At 42.7% G+C, this 14,707-nt stretch overlaps 1 long non-coding RNA gene across 1 annotated transcript; it reads right to left on the bottom strand.

The window, feature by feature from the left end:
• Positions 1-5,353: 5,353 nt before the first annotated feature.
• Positions 5,354-14,443, bottom strand: LOC148005936 (uncharacterized). Its single transcript, XR_015620379.1, has 3 exons — positions 14,342-14,443; positions 9,582-9,709; positions 5,354-6,913 (listed from the first exon to the last, which is right to left on the bottom strand). It is a non-coding gene; the product is annotated as an uncharacterized LOC148005936 (long non-coding RNA).
• Positions 14,444-14,707: the final 264 nt, after the last annotated feature.

Here is a 14,707-nt window from a genome sequence, read left to right on the forward strand (position 1 = left end):
GAGCCGTGTATCGGTTCACTGAAGAGGAGAGAAAATGTCATCAACCCTCAAAGACAGAACTATCTTATTCTTTTGATTTCACTGCACACTATGTGTTCCTGGCCATATTTGGATCATATCCAGTTAGAACCAGAGAGACCCAGGAATAATAGATAGTCATTAGGATCCTTAAATCTCTTTATGGATAAAAAATTTCCAAAAAAGAGGTGGGTAATGATAACACCAGTTGACAGTGTGGGTAGGGGAAAAAAAATCTCACAAGGCCCTACCCTAGATAAAGTTTTCTCCAGGGATAAGGCCTTGGAAGGTTATCCAGACCCAAGTGGTAAGCTTTAAACACGTGTGCATATGAGCCACACTAAGTGTGTGTGTAAGAGTGTGTGCAACAATTATATCTATATAAAAACAATTATATCTATATAAAAAGATGTCATACCCTTGAGAGGGAGGGATGTGATGTGGGAAGAATTGGAGGGACAGAGGGGGTGGAAATTATGTAAATATGGTACTCATGTAAGAACATTATGAAAAAAGTAAAATTTTTTAAATAAAAAGATTTGTAGTATCACAGCTGAAGAAAGAAAGGAGGAAGGAAGGAAAGAAAGAAAGAGAGAGAGAGAAAGAAAAAGAAAAGAAAGAAAAGAAACTCCAGTGACAAGTGGAGGAACACTGTCAACCTGAGTGGTACTTCTTGTCCCCGACTCCCGTCTCCCTGACACCCTGGGGCACCCCTCCCTCACACACACTCACACTGGTGTGTTAGACTGCCTTGCCCTCCCTCACACTGAGCATGACAGCTATGAAGGTGCAGCGTACACCATGGCACACCAGCTCTCAGGGGTGAGCGCGGATAACTCTGCTGCCGCCATTTCTACTGTGATCGCGAGGAACCAAGGATCAGACTCACTGCGTGGCCACTTTACACCACATCTGCATCTGTCCTCTCAGTCCAGGTAAGGGTCCGTTCCTTCCTGAAACTGCTCCTCTGTACAGAGACCCACAGACACCACTGTCAGAGGGCTGAAATGATGAGTCCACTCCTAACGTTTCCTCTGGTTCTTACTCATGTGTTCTCCATTCAAAACCGGCCAGTGAAAGTCACACAGGAGACCGATCTAGAGAAAGGAATCCTTCTGCGTGTCTCTAGAAGACTGGCCAGGCTCACTGTGACTCAGAACTTGGTGGGCTCTTACTTTCAAATACCTCTGTATCTGCACAAACTTCCCTTAGCCTGATGACGCTCCCAGAATCCGACACTTACACATGGGTGTTGGGTAGAATATACTGAACAAGAAGTATACAAAGGCTCAATTTTTCTACTGCCTACAAAGATCTCCAAATCTTTACTATTCTGCACAGCTGCCTAGAATAGACAACAGTAAAGCTATTGTCCGGGACTCAAACTGAAGAGGAGAGAAAATGTCATAAACCCTCAAAGACAGAACTATCTTATTCTTTTGATTTCACTGCACACTATGATGTGTTTTGTGGCCATATTTGGATCACATCCGGTTAGAACCAGAGGGGCACAGGAATAATAGATAGCATTCAGATAATAATTAGCCGTGTACTTTCAATAGCTGGATGTGAAGTCAAAGGAAAACACTAAAAATGTTGTTTTTTTGGACCATGACAAAGAGCTTTTAAGGCAGTTTGAACATTTTTGGCAGCTGACTCATGTCTGGAGGCCTTGCTGTGGCCACTAATGCTTCAGCTTTTGTGCTCCACACTTCTATCTTTGACGGTCCGAAATGCTAAATTACACGAGGCTTCTTCGTGTCAGCAAGTGCACACAGCTTCCTTTTGTCTCCTGTTTTCTTTTTGGAACAAATGCTGCCATTTTAGTCATTATTGCTGATCAAAGAGAATTAGAACAATTTTGCAATTTGGGGACAGTGGACTTTATAGTCTTGCCACTGGTGATTAACTTATAAAACCAATCCCATAAATCCAGCCCCCCCCCCTTTTTTTTGGACATGTGGTCTGACTACGTAGCTCAGGATTTTTGACCCAGAACCTGCTAGGTAGACCAGGCTGGCTTCAAATCCAGAGAGATCTGCCTGTCTCTTCTTCCTTCCTGAGATTAAAAACATGTTCCATCATGTCTCATGGGCCTACATATTTTTATCTCAGTGTGTGTGTGTGTGTGTGTGTGTGTGTGTGTGTGTGTGTGTATGTGTGTGTGTGGTTTCTTCCACACTTGGTAAACTAAATTTCCAGTGTTTGGAAAAGTAAATATAAAAAATGATGGTGGGATTATTTCTTTTCTTTCTTTTTTTTTTTTTTCCGGAGCTGGGGACCTAACCCAGGGCCTTGCCCTTGCTAGGCAAGTGCTCTACCACTGAGCTAAATCCCCAACCCCAGGATTATTTATGAATTGGGACAAAATAGAAATAAAACAAAAACACTATCAGTTGTTTTCTTAGGAAGGTAGAAATAGAATTAATAATGTATTCTTTGTACTTTTAGACCTTTTCTATACTTTACTTGACAGTCATAGATTGCTTTTATAACCTTAAAAGACTGATTATTTTAGATGCAAAAGAAATCCCAAAGCCCCCAGCTTTTACACGTTAAGGTCGCCTAGGTTGAGCACCTAAAAAACAAAGCAAGCAAGGACCTTACTGAGCCACAGTAATCGGTTCACACTCTTCTGCCCTGAGAGGGACACCACAACTCTGAATTGGTTGCACAGAAGACAGCTCTGTGCAGACAGCCGCTTCCCCCGAGTTCAGCGCAGAACATTTTTTCATGTGTGCTGAGAAAGGGAACTGGGAAATTCATATTTAGCTTCAGCTTCTCCACCTTAGTTAAGATGTCTTAAAATATCCACCCATTCTTCACTGTTCACGAACCATCTGGGCGCCTAAGTCAGAAGGGAGGGGGGAGAGGACATCGGACTATTTTGTGGCAAAATCTATCTGCATGATTGATACTGGCTGCCCAGAATCAATCTGCCGGGCTACATTTTGGCATTTTAAGCATGGACCCTTTCCCTCCTCCTAGCCGGCTCTCCAAAGATAAATTTCTAGACCTAGCACTTTACTGATTTTTAAAAGGAACCATCAGGCCCCTTCCCTCTCTAGCTCTTCCCTGCACCCTCCTGCCAAGTACCCAGCTCTCCATCTGAGATGGCTTGTGACCGCTGAGATGCTGTCACTGGTCCCTGCCAGGCTGGACTTCCAGTGCTAACTCCTCCCCACTTTATGTCCTGAGGCCCAGGCTCTGTTTAACTTCAAAGACAAATACTGGGCGCAGGGAGGACACAGAGGGCAGAGAGCATGAGAACTGGCTTCAAGCCCCCAACACTGGAACGGATACTCTACTCCTGCCAGTGCCTGGCTGATTGCTGGCACCTAGCAAATGTGAAATGATAAGAAATGTTACTATTAACAAAAATAATAGGGTTATAAGTTGGAAAGAGTTTGGGAACCCTTGTATATGAGGCAACAGGAAGGAAGCAGGATCTTTTCTTTTTCTCCCACTGTCCCAGTTTGAAGTACTCATTAGAATGGGTCTCCCTTGTGGTGAGGGGCAGGGGGATGGGAGCTCAAATAGAAAAATGGTCCAACTAAATGCAGGTCATTGGACATCAAACACAAATGTGGCAAACCAAGTTCCTACAGCTAATACTCCCAGTCTCAGACAGGTTGTCTTCCTTCGCCGGCCTGAGCGGGGATTATCACCAAGGGTAGAGTATGTACCAGTCAGTAGCTACGCGGGTGGATGAAGAGAGTATGGCGTATATATATTCTGGAATCCTAGTTAGCCTTAGGACCAAAATCTTGTCACTCCTGTCCTGCTAAGCAGAGTAAGCCTGTCTCCAAACGACAAACACCGCATGCCCTCACTCACGTGTGGAACCCAGTAACCCACCTCACAGAAAGAGCAAGGGCGAAATCCTGTTATAAAGGTGGGGACTAAGGAAAAAGGCATTGTTCAAAGTTTACAAAAATCTCAGGCAAGGAGGGTATTTACACTTTAATTTTTATTTTTTAAATGTACTACATTACATGGTGACTCTTGTTAAGAATAGTGAATCATTGTTCTCAAAATCACTGAAAGTAAATTTCAAATGTTCCCAACACACACACGCGCACACACACACACACACACACACACACACACACACACACACATACACACGGTAAGTGTTTGGGGCTGGAGAGATGACTCAGCAGTTAAAAGTGCCCGCTGTTCTTAGGACCTGAGTTCAATTCCCAGTACCCATGTTAGGGGACTCACTACTGTCCATAAATCCAGCTCTAGGAGATTCAATGCCTTCTTCTGGCCCCTGCCACAAACCCCCACACAAACATATACACATAATTACATAATAAGATAAATATGTTTAAAAAAATAAGCCACTGAAGTGATAGATTTGGCTTGGGTTAATTATTCCATATTGAATTAATCAATCATAAGCTTACTTAGTATCCCATAAATGCATGCAATTATAAATCATCAATTCATAACATAGCAGAAACAGATGCTAAACATAATAAAAACACAGCAAAAGCTACAACAAATGATGGATTTTATGTCCTTACTTGGCAGAGTCTAAAGCAGAATAAACTCAGAAAATTCGAGAACTATATATACTGAGAGAGTGTTGCTCAGTTCACATAATCGTCAGAGTTCTTCCAGCTCCTGACTTCAACTTCTCCTTTTGCTGTATTTATTAGAGCAGCCACTAAATCTTACCAATTCCATGTTTGGAGATCAGGGGGGAGACCCAAGAAATCGAAGTCAGGAAAACCCAGGCTTGCAGTCCAGGTCTCCAACTCTCTGGTTTTGAACAAATCACCCAAACTGTCAGAGGCTTGGTTTTCTCCTCTGTAATAGAGGAGACAGGAATCATCTCATCAGGGGCTAAAGACCGGGTACATGGGGTTCGTGCACACGACATCGGCTGGCATCTGGTATGCACTCAGTAGTCATAAGCCGCAGCCGATGTCGTGGTTCTTCTGTTGTGATCATTTCCTTACCGCTCGGAAACAGCTGTGGGAGCAGAGTTCTAATTGGAGAGACAGAAAACCACAAACAAACGATGAGACGGAGGCAGGGGCAGGTGGGTTTTGTTGCAAGGTTGTACAGGCTTTGTGTAAGTCACGAAGAGGTCAAAGCACCTGCCCTACCCTACACGTGTGTCAAACACCGGTTTTCAGGATGACAAACGTGAAAGCAGGAGTCTAAAAGCAGAAATCCTATTAACTAGTGCTCTCTTTTTGGAGGCTTGACAGTGGCCCTGAGGATGTAAAGGGTCTAGATGTTTAGTCCAGATGACCAGTTAACTAACAGCTGTCCTTTCTTCTGGTGAAAGATAGACTCATAGTCTGCACAACAAAATGACTTAGGAAAAAAATTCATAACAATTTATTTAGAAAGTAAATAAGAGAAATCCACTAGTGGTAAGAATTAGAACACCCACAGTAAGAACTCAAGGGACTGGAGTGATGGCTTGGCTGTAAGGAATGCATCCCATTCTTATAGAGACTGAAGTTCAGTTCCCAGAATCCCACTGGGCCTGCCTGTAAGTCCAGCCCCTTGAGGATCCATGGCCTCGGGCCTCCCTGGCTACCTGTGTGTATACATTCATATAGCCCTACACACACACACACACACACACACACACACACACACACACACACTTAGTTACAAATAATAAAATTAAATCATTTTTAAAGAATTCAAATATATTACCTCTATGTTTCAGAACGCCCTGAGTGATAGTCCCATTTTGCAGATGAGAAAATAGAGATTTGACAGGGTTTAATAATTGTGCACTTCTGTAAGATGTAACTTACAGAAGAACATAAATCCCATGAAACCTATAGTTATAAACATAGTAAATTATCATCATCTTTCAGGAGAAAGGAAAGAGGTTCATGGGAACCCTGCCACAGCCAGCTCTCTTCTCAAGCCTCCAGTGTTCACTGTGTGTCAGGCTCCAGCGTGATTTATATCCTGGTTCCTAAATATTGACCCAGTTTGGTTGGACTTGGTTAAATACAGGCCCTAATTGTATACCTGATAGGAGAGATCTAATCCTTAATGTCAATGTTAAAGGCAAGACTCTTCTCGGGGAGGTTAAATTGCCTCTGACCATTATCCGGAGGTTTCCCAATAAAGCTGGCAGAACAATTAGGTCAAGGAGCTGCCTGGTAGAAAAGCTCTCATTCTTTGGGGGAAGTGTGAAAGACATGGTGTGTCTCAGTCATGGAGATTTTAACCTTTGTTGTTTGCTCTTTACACCATGACTTTGACCCTGGGGTGAACACAGAAGAAGAGACACTGTCGTGCTAACGGGGACATAAATTTATACAACGGTTTGGGAACTGATTATAGTAACCCAGTGGCTAATCCCTTTAAAAATGTGCTGCTACTCCTGGGCCTTTGAGTCCTTGAATCTATAGCAAAGAAACTGTCAGAACTATGGGACGAGCTCACACTGAAATGTGCTTATCACCGTCATGTTTGCAGAGGAAATTTTCAAAACAATCCAAATGCCTGGCAGCAAGCCAACAGCTAAGTGGGCTAAGACCTCACTACTCAGCGAATGTACGCGGCCATTAGAACATGTGTACAAAGCCGTTACAGGCTATGCTGAAGTGCTCAGTGGAAAACATACTTCTCTGGGATGTAATGTGACTGATATCTTCTTCACAGGATTGTTACGAGGAGTAGATGTCAGCATGACAGTACTTAAAGCAAGGAATGCTGAGTTGGGGTGTGTGTGTGTGTGTGGTAGAAACGTTATCACCCTTACTTCACAGGTGAAGCCACTGGGGCATAGACAGGGTAACAGCAGTAAGAAAATAGCCCAGGACAGAGTAGCAGAGATTGGACCTGAACGCAGGTCTGTCAGATCCAAAGTACCACATCCTTAAGTGAGCCTTCGATTACCACTCAGCTGAAAAAAAAAGTCACAAGTATTGATCAGGATGGAAAAGAAGCCTTGAGGGTTTTTTTTTATGTTTTTAAAAGATTTATTTATTTATTATATAAAAGTACACCGTAACTGTCTTCATGCACACCAGAAGAGGGCATCAGATCTCATTGTAGATGGTTGTGAACCACCATGTGGTTGCTGGGATTTGAACTCAGAACCTCTGGAAAAGCAGTCAGTGCTCTTAAGCACTGAGCCATCTCTCCAGCCCCCCTTTTTCATTGGATATTTTATTTATTTACATTTCAAATGGTATCCCCCCTTTCTCGGTTTCCCCTCTGCAACCCCCCTATCCCATACCCCTTACCCTGCTTCTATGAGGGTGCTCCCCCACCCACCCACTCACTCCCACCTCACTACCCTAGCAATACTGGGGCGTCAAACCTTCACAGGACCAAGGGCCTCCCCTCCCATTGATGCCAGATAAGACCCCTTCAGCTCCTTCAGTCCTTCCTCTAACTTCTCCTTCGGGGTCCCTGTGATCAGTCCAATGGTTGACTTCCAGCATTCACGTTTGTATTGTTCAGGATCTGGCAGAGCCTCTTAGGAGACACGCATATCAGGCTCCTGTTAGCATGTACTTCGTGGTATCAGCCATAGTGTATGGGTTTGGTGGCTGCACATGGGATGGATCCCCACATGGGACAGTCTCTGGATGGCCTTTCCTTCAGCCTCTCCTGCACTCTTCGTCCCTATATTTCCCTTGAGTTTTACAAAGAAAACAGATTTGGGGACTAGAGAGCTGGCTCAGTGATTAAGAGCATTGGCTACTCTTGCAGAAGATCCCGAGTTCAGTTCCCAGCACCCACGTGGGAGCTCACAACACCCTATAACTCCAGTTCCAGAGCATTCGACTCCCCTTTCTGTCCTCTGCGGGTGCCAGGCACGCAGGTGGTGGACACTCACACACATGAATTAAAATAAATCTTTTTTAAGGGATAGATGTTATAAAAAACCAGATCACTAATATAACTTTTACATGTTTATATCTATTTACTATTTTTAAGGAAGGAGCAAATGCATCACAATGTTGTTCTACATAATTCAGTAAGAACTAATATCGACTTTTACAGATGTGAGACAAAGAAACCCAGGACAGCAATCAACAGCGTGTGGCAAAAGAAAACTTAGGTTCTAAAGAGAAAGATGAAAAGGACAAGAGAAGATGAGTTTGAAAACCCTCACCTAGAGGACATTCAGGAGGAAAGGTGCTATAAACTGGCCACACATAAGTGAGTCTTACACACAGGCAGTGAGGAGGAAGAGGAGAAGGAGGAAGGGGAGGAGGAGGAGGAGGAGTCAAAAGCCCAGTTAACGAATGGAGGATAAACACCTTCACAACAGGGAGGTACCTTCAAAATAACTGAATCAGAGGAATCTTCATGGTAATGGTTGAGCTTTGAGAAAGAATGAAACTGCTCATTGAGACAGGGTCAGCCATCTACCAGGCTGGGAAGTACCACCTATATATCTTTTACATTTCATATACACACATAAATATTATATATAAATATATATATTAGAAATAGGTATAAAATGAGCAGCCTAAGAAATAGTTCTCCAGGGCATTTAGTAGGGAGATAGATATCACTACCCTTTACTATTTTAAAATATTAATATCTACCCAGTTATTCATTTTAAAGATGACACTTTATCTAATTGTGCGTAATGGGCAATAGGTCATCCCAGGGATTCTAAAGATTCAGGTCTTTTTGTCACAGGGGTTTCAAACACCGACTCTGACTTAGGTCAGAGGATTCTCACTACAGAACACCCTGGCAGTGAGATTTTAAGCAAATTTCCTCATCTGTGAAATAAGGATAAAATAATGTTCAACATACAATAACACTTTGACTAAAAGATAAAATACGTATAGTAAAGTGCATGGTGGAGACCAGTATGTGTGTGTGTGCACACACCGCTCAGTGTAGATTAGCTGCTGTGACTTACAGCAACACATCCAGAGGCTCACAGTACCTTGGAGGCCGCAGCTGTTTTCTTGTCTCTGCATACATAATGCCTTGTACAATTCCTGAGAGGTAACACTCAAACCTTAGCTAAGTAAGTTGTGGAATGACAGAAAAGACAGAAAGGGGGAAGCAAAGAAGAGATGGGGAGAAGTTTATTACCCAAGGCAGTAAGAAATGGAGAAATATTTTTAATCCTAAAATGAGACACAAGACAGAAGCCTGTACCTCTTTGCCACCCACTTCCTCAGTGCATTTTTTTTTCATTCTAAAGACACAGGGTGAAGGATCAGGCTGTGGTATTGCTGAAGAGACAGATGTCATCTCCAGTGTCCCATTGCTCACAGTAGGACAGGACATCCATGCAGGAGGCAGGGCAGAGTGACTGAACGTAGAATCGTCTTGTTTGGTTTTTAATGTGGACACTTAAAGTAAGGAGTGATGGTGGTGCATCAGATCTAAGTCTAGAAGGAAGAATTTCCTTGACTGTTCAATATCACACAATCAGAAATAATTGGAAGGGGGTAAGCAGCAGGCTAGACCTGGGCTTGCTTCCCTTGTCTACTTTTACTCTAGTCTGCTCGCTCTGTATATATCATATTAGTGATCATTTGCATCTGCCCTCGTGCCTGTCAGAGCTTAATTTGCCTGAGGATGACACCTACCTTGTTCTTTTCAGAATCCACAGCAAAATATTTGAGTGTTGTCCAATACAGTAGCCGCAGTCATACGTGGTTGTTAAAGACTTGAAATTGAGGCGTGTGTTATAAAACACACACCAGACTTTGAAAACCTGTAAAGAAATCTTCTGATTAATAATTTTATATTGCTTACATGTGATAGTATTAATGGTTTGGGTTAAATAAAATATAATATTGATGTTAATTTTCACCTACTCCTTCCTTTTTTTTTTTTAAGATTTATTTATTATAGATAAGTACACTGTAGCTGTCTTCAGACACACCAGAAGAGGGCATCAGATCCCATTACAGATGGTTGTGAGCCACCATGTGGTTGCTGGGAATTGAACTCAGGACCTCTGGAAGAGTAGTCGGGTGCTCTTAACCACTGAGCCATCTCTCCAGCCCAACTCCTTCCTTTTTTAATGAAGCTACTGTAACTTAAATTACACATGTAGGTCACATTTGTCACTTACATTATGTTTCTGTTAGACAATGAAGTTGATCAATAAATTTTTGATGAATGAATGAATGAGTCATCAAGAATGTCCACAGGATTCTACAAAAGAAAGACCCTCTTCTGTATATGATGATGCCTAACGTCATGTTTCCTTACTAATTTAAATGTTGCTAAGTGTAGTCTACATGGTATAGTCCATGTTCCTGGGAGATAAACTACCAGTAAGAGTTTTATACCGTATCTGTTCTCAAAATACCCTGTTTTCTCCTGTCCACTCCCCTCCCCCAAATATATGAGAGAAAAAAAAGTAGCGACTATGTGTGGAAAAGCAAGGAAGATTATGTTCTTATTACAAGATGAAGGTTTCTTGATAGAGTACTTCCAAGCAGGCCAAAGCGAAAGGGTCCGGAGAACATGCATTATATTAAACCATGAGTTATTTTATGGAGGCCCGAGTCTGCGAGAAGGAAATGAGAAGGAAAATTGCAGAGGCAATAGAAGAAAACGGAACTTTATAGCATTTAGAGATAATCTTAGAAGAAAAATGCTAGAAGTAATGCTTTTGATGAAAAGAAAAAATGCCCAAGGAGCCAATAACTCTGTAAGCTGTATGAATTCACTCAAACTCTGTGGAGGAAGAACAAATTAGAAGGGGAGAGGGAGGGAAGACACATCCCACAAGTCGGGAACTCATTCCAAAATGGCAGCTACGATGATGTCTAGATTGTAGGATTGGAGACGTTTGTGGGTTTCTTCATTTTCCAAGAATTCCTGTAACAGAATTCCACTTCGTAAACAGAGGCAAAATGCAGTGAATTGTTTCTGAGTATGGTGAGCGGAGAGAAGTTTAGGATAATGATGGACTGGCAAGACAGAAGGAGAATGGAGAATCTGGGATCAAAAACCATCGGGTGGCTAAGCAGTCTGACACACAGGAAACTGAGATCAAATAGCCAGAAGAATGATGGAGTGGGTACCAGCAGGGAGCGGGCCAATGAAAGACCACAGGCAAGAAATCAGGACCAACCTTCAGAGCTCGAGGTGACAGAACTAAGGGAACAAGACAAATGGGCCAACTTTCAAAGCTAAAATGATGATGGATAGACCAGGGAACAGCCGTGGCCTAAAAAGCAAAGAGGGGTCCTGAAAGGAGTTACGAACTTTATCGGGATTTTTTGGGTTCTATTTTTATTTTTCTGAGGTTGGAAAAGGAGTGATCAGGTAATTATATACATAGCCCTGAAAGTGGTAAGCTCTTCAAATGTAAAGACTTGGCGAATACAAGGAAGTGGATCAAGATTTTGATCTGTCTTTCTTGTCTTCTCTCTCTCTCTCTCTCTCTCTCTCTCTCTCTCTCTCTCTCTCTCTGTGTGTGTGTGTGTGTGTGTGTGTCTCAGTGTGTATCTCAGTGTGTGTGTGTGTGTGTGTGTGTGTGTGTGTATCTGTTCAAATGTGTGTGGGAGCATGGGTGTGTACAGGTGCATATGCATGAACGTGGAGGACAGAAGTTGACGTGGGAAGCCATGTTCTCTCATGTGTCTTAAGGTAGAGTGTTTTGTGTGAGCCCAGAGTTTGCTAATTGTGCTAGTCAAGCTCAGCAGCTTGCTCTGAAGATTCCCTTAATGGCTCAGGAGTGCTTGGGGTACAGACAGGCTACCATGCCCACCAGACACTTACATGGGTACTAGAGATCCAAATGCTAGTCCTTACACTGTACAGCCATTTCCCCAGCCTCAGTCTGCTATTTACAAGACAGCAAAGTTAGCTTTGGGAGCCATTTCTCTCATGTATGTTTATTAAGAACATACTCCAGGGTCCAGAAGGAAAAGACTAACAAGAGACGGAAGTTCAGTAACAATCTCTAGCAGACCAGGACTCCCAGGCCTCTAAGATGAACCGATAGAATGCATGCTGTCTAATGAAATCAGATTCTCAAAGCTTAGTCTGAGGAACTTGTACATTCCTGGTGTGAGAGTATATTGATCTACAATAAAAGTAAGACGGGAAGGGGCTTCCGCCCCCAAGGAAATGAACAGTGTATACACACCAGATGCCATCATTGTATCCTCTTTCTTCTCAACTGTAATGAAGACAAAACAGAGTTCAGAAAAGCAGGAGTCTACCCACCTTTTAGTCAGGTCCATGTAAACTCAGGTAAGTCTGAGAGAGGTAAAATATTGCACCCAGGCCGGTAAATACAGACCTTTAACCCTTCCACTTCTAAATAGTATCATTACATTTCATTTCAGTCATTGGTACCCATACCTACATCCATATTCATACAGCACAGTCTTTTGTTTGCTAGCTTGCTTGCTCTAAATAAGTATTTTTCAAGTATCTGAATGCCCTTGCTGTAAATTCCTTATATAGGATCTTTGGCAAATCGTTGTTTGGGGCAGAAACCGCATTAGGTAAAATTCCCCAAATATTGAAGATAGAGCTACTCACAAGTCACAAAGGTAATAACAAATATCCTATGGATGAAAATTCAAGGAAGCCTAAGGTGTTCTGTGTAAAGAAATGCAAGGAAACACATAGGAGTCCATCTTGGATGCCATGATTGCCAACTCTTGTGGGGATGAGCCCAAGGCAGCTTTAAATACCGGAACAGTCCCATCTTCCCACTTCCTATTAAATTTAATCTCCTTATTTTTATTTAAGGAAGTGTTTCGTCCACTAAGTGGTTAAAACTTAAGGTTATCCATCCAAGGACTAGCAAATGAAGGTTCTCAGTTTGATGGACAACAGCTCAGAGATCCCTGATGTCCCAAAATATTAGGTTTCTCTTCTAATAATGTTGGAAATATTGCCTACTGTCATGGTTAATCTGAGCCACAGCACAAACTGATTGTAGGTGACAGTCACAGAGCAGTGCTCGTGTTGGTTTCCACACACCGTCAAATCTGCTACAGATGCAGGGCGAACGGGAGCGAACTGTGATACCAGGTCTCCCGGTGGCTAATAGATTGTGACATGGAAGAAGGAAACCTTTATTTTAATTCAAAAAACAAAAGCCAAATAGCAAAACTTATGTACGTGCTGAACTTTTTTTTCCCCTTCCTCAAGTGGGAAACATTGACTTGCTAACAACCCTTGGCTGGCATCAAGGGAAAGCGGAGGAAGACACACAAAACATTTTTCAAATCAAAGGCTTGAATTATTGCACCGAGTTCACCAAGTTTCACAGGCATCTAGATGCGCCATTGTCTTTACCCTGGAACAAGCTGCCCTTTCTTTCTCGAAAGGAAACATCCCAATGTTCCTTGCAGTCAGAGCCGTACAGAGCAAGCAGCTATCTATGTTTTGGAATTCTTTGCATTGTCTGGGGAAGGGTGTGCTGTTTGGACCCGACAATGGCAACATTGATTTTAAGATTTCTGAATTTTGGTTGCACAGAGCAAACAGTGAAGGAAAACTGCCTGCTTTCAGAACTACAACAACAGTGCTCTTACACAAACTTGCTTCTTTCCTGGCCTTTTTACATAGCAGAGATCAATACTGCTCTTTCAGCCAATGTTATTAACACCATTTATCAGCTTCTCCCTTACCCCTCAAAAAAAATTTTTTTTGAAAGGATCTTGCCGACGAAGTTATGTCATCTCCCATCCGTTCAGCCCCAGAGTGGCTAATTCACTCTGTTGTGTACCCCCAACAATCGAGCCTTGTTTATGAACTTACATTTATTAAGTGAAAGTATTTGGAAACTGATGGTACATTCAGGCTCTGTTGCCATGGGCAGTCATCATGGCAGAAAGTCATGACCTCCCCGTTATGCAGCGAGTAACTAATTGAAATGATACAAATTACTCTGATTCTCCGTCTGCCAATTTAGAGCCTGGTTCTGGTCAAGGGTCAAATGAGCCCCTATTCATGAACCATGTTTGAAGTCCCTGCTGCCTTAGCAAGGGGCCTTGCTTCGGCCCTGCTGCTGCCGCTGCCGCTGCCGCCGCTGCTGTGGACTTTACCCCATCCTGCCAGGGGACCGTAAAGAAGCAACTTCCGCAGCCTGCCTTCGCCTGCACATCAAAAGCTGACTGTTGTCATTTGGTTTGTCAACAGCACTGGACATGGTTTGCTAAACTTTACTGGCTAGAAATAAATGTTGTATTCAGAAGCCACTTAGGGAATCCATCCTCTTTAGCCTGCATATTACGTCGGCTCTCTGATGTGCCCACGGCAGAGAAAACCAAAGCCATAAACTCGGTGTGGAATGATTCGCAACTTATCAATTCCTAGCAGGCGTCCTTCCTCCCAGCTCCCGTCTGCCCGGCACGCATGCCCATACCTGTCAAATAAATAAGAGAAATTAAAAGCCCAAAAGGTAGATAGCATGCAAGTTCTCTCTTCAAAGCATCATCAGGATGGTTATCTCTGCTTGAGAAATGACACTAAATGTTAATCTAATTGAATCTGGGAAATGTGGCAATAAAAAGTTAATAATTTACAGAGAAATTGTTCTTCAGAAAAGTCTAAGTGAAGACCCACTAAATGAATTCCAGGAATCTTGCTCAAAGGCTTCCCAGATATGCAGCAAACGCAGTGGCTTACTTGGGTTATGTTTTTTGCACTACCTAAACTATTTGCTTTAAAGCAAGCATTCTGACACTTGTGTGTGCACAGAGGCGTGCGGACATTGTCTGCCAAACACCCA

This window comes from Rattus norvegicus, chromosome 5, assembly GCF_021556685.1.
Source record: "Rattus norvegicus strain SHRSP/BbbUtx chromosome 5, alternate assembly SHRSP_T2T, whole genome shotgun sequence".
In the NCBI taxonomy this organism is placed as follows: Eukaryota; Metazoa; Chordata; class Mammalia; order Rodentia; family Muridae; genus Rattus; species Rattus norvegicus.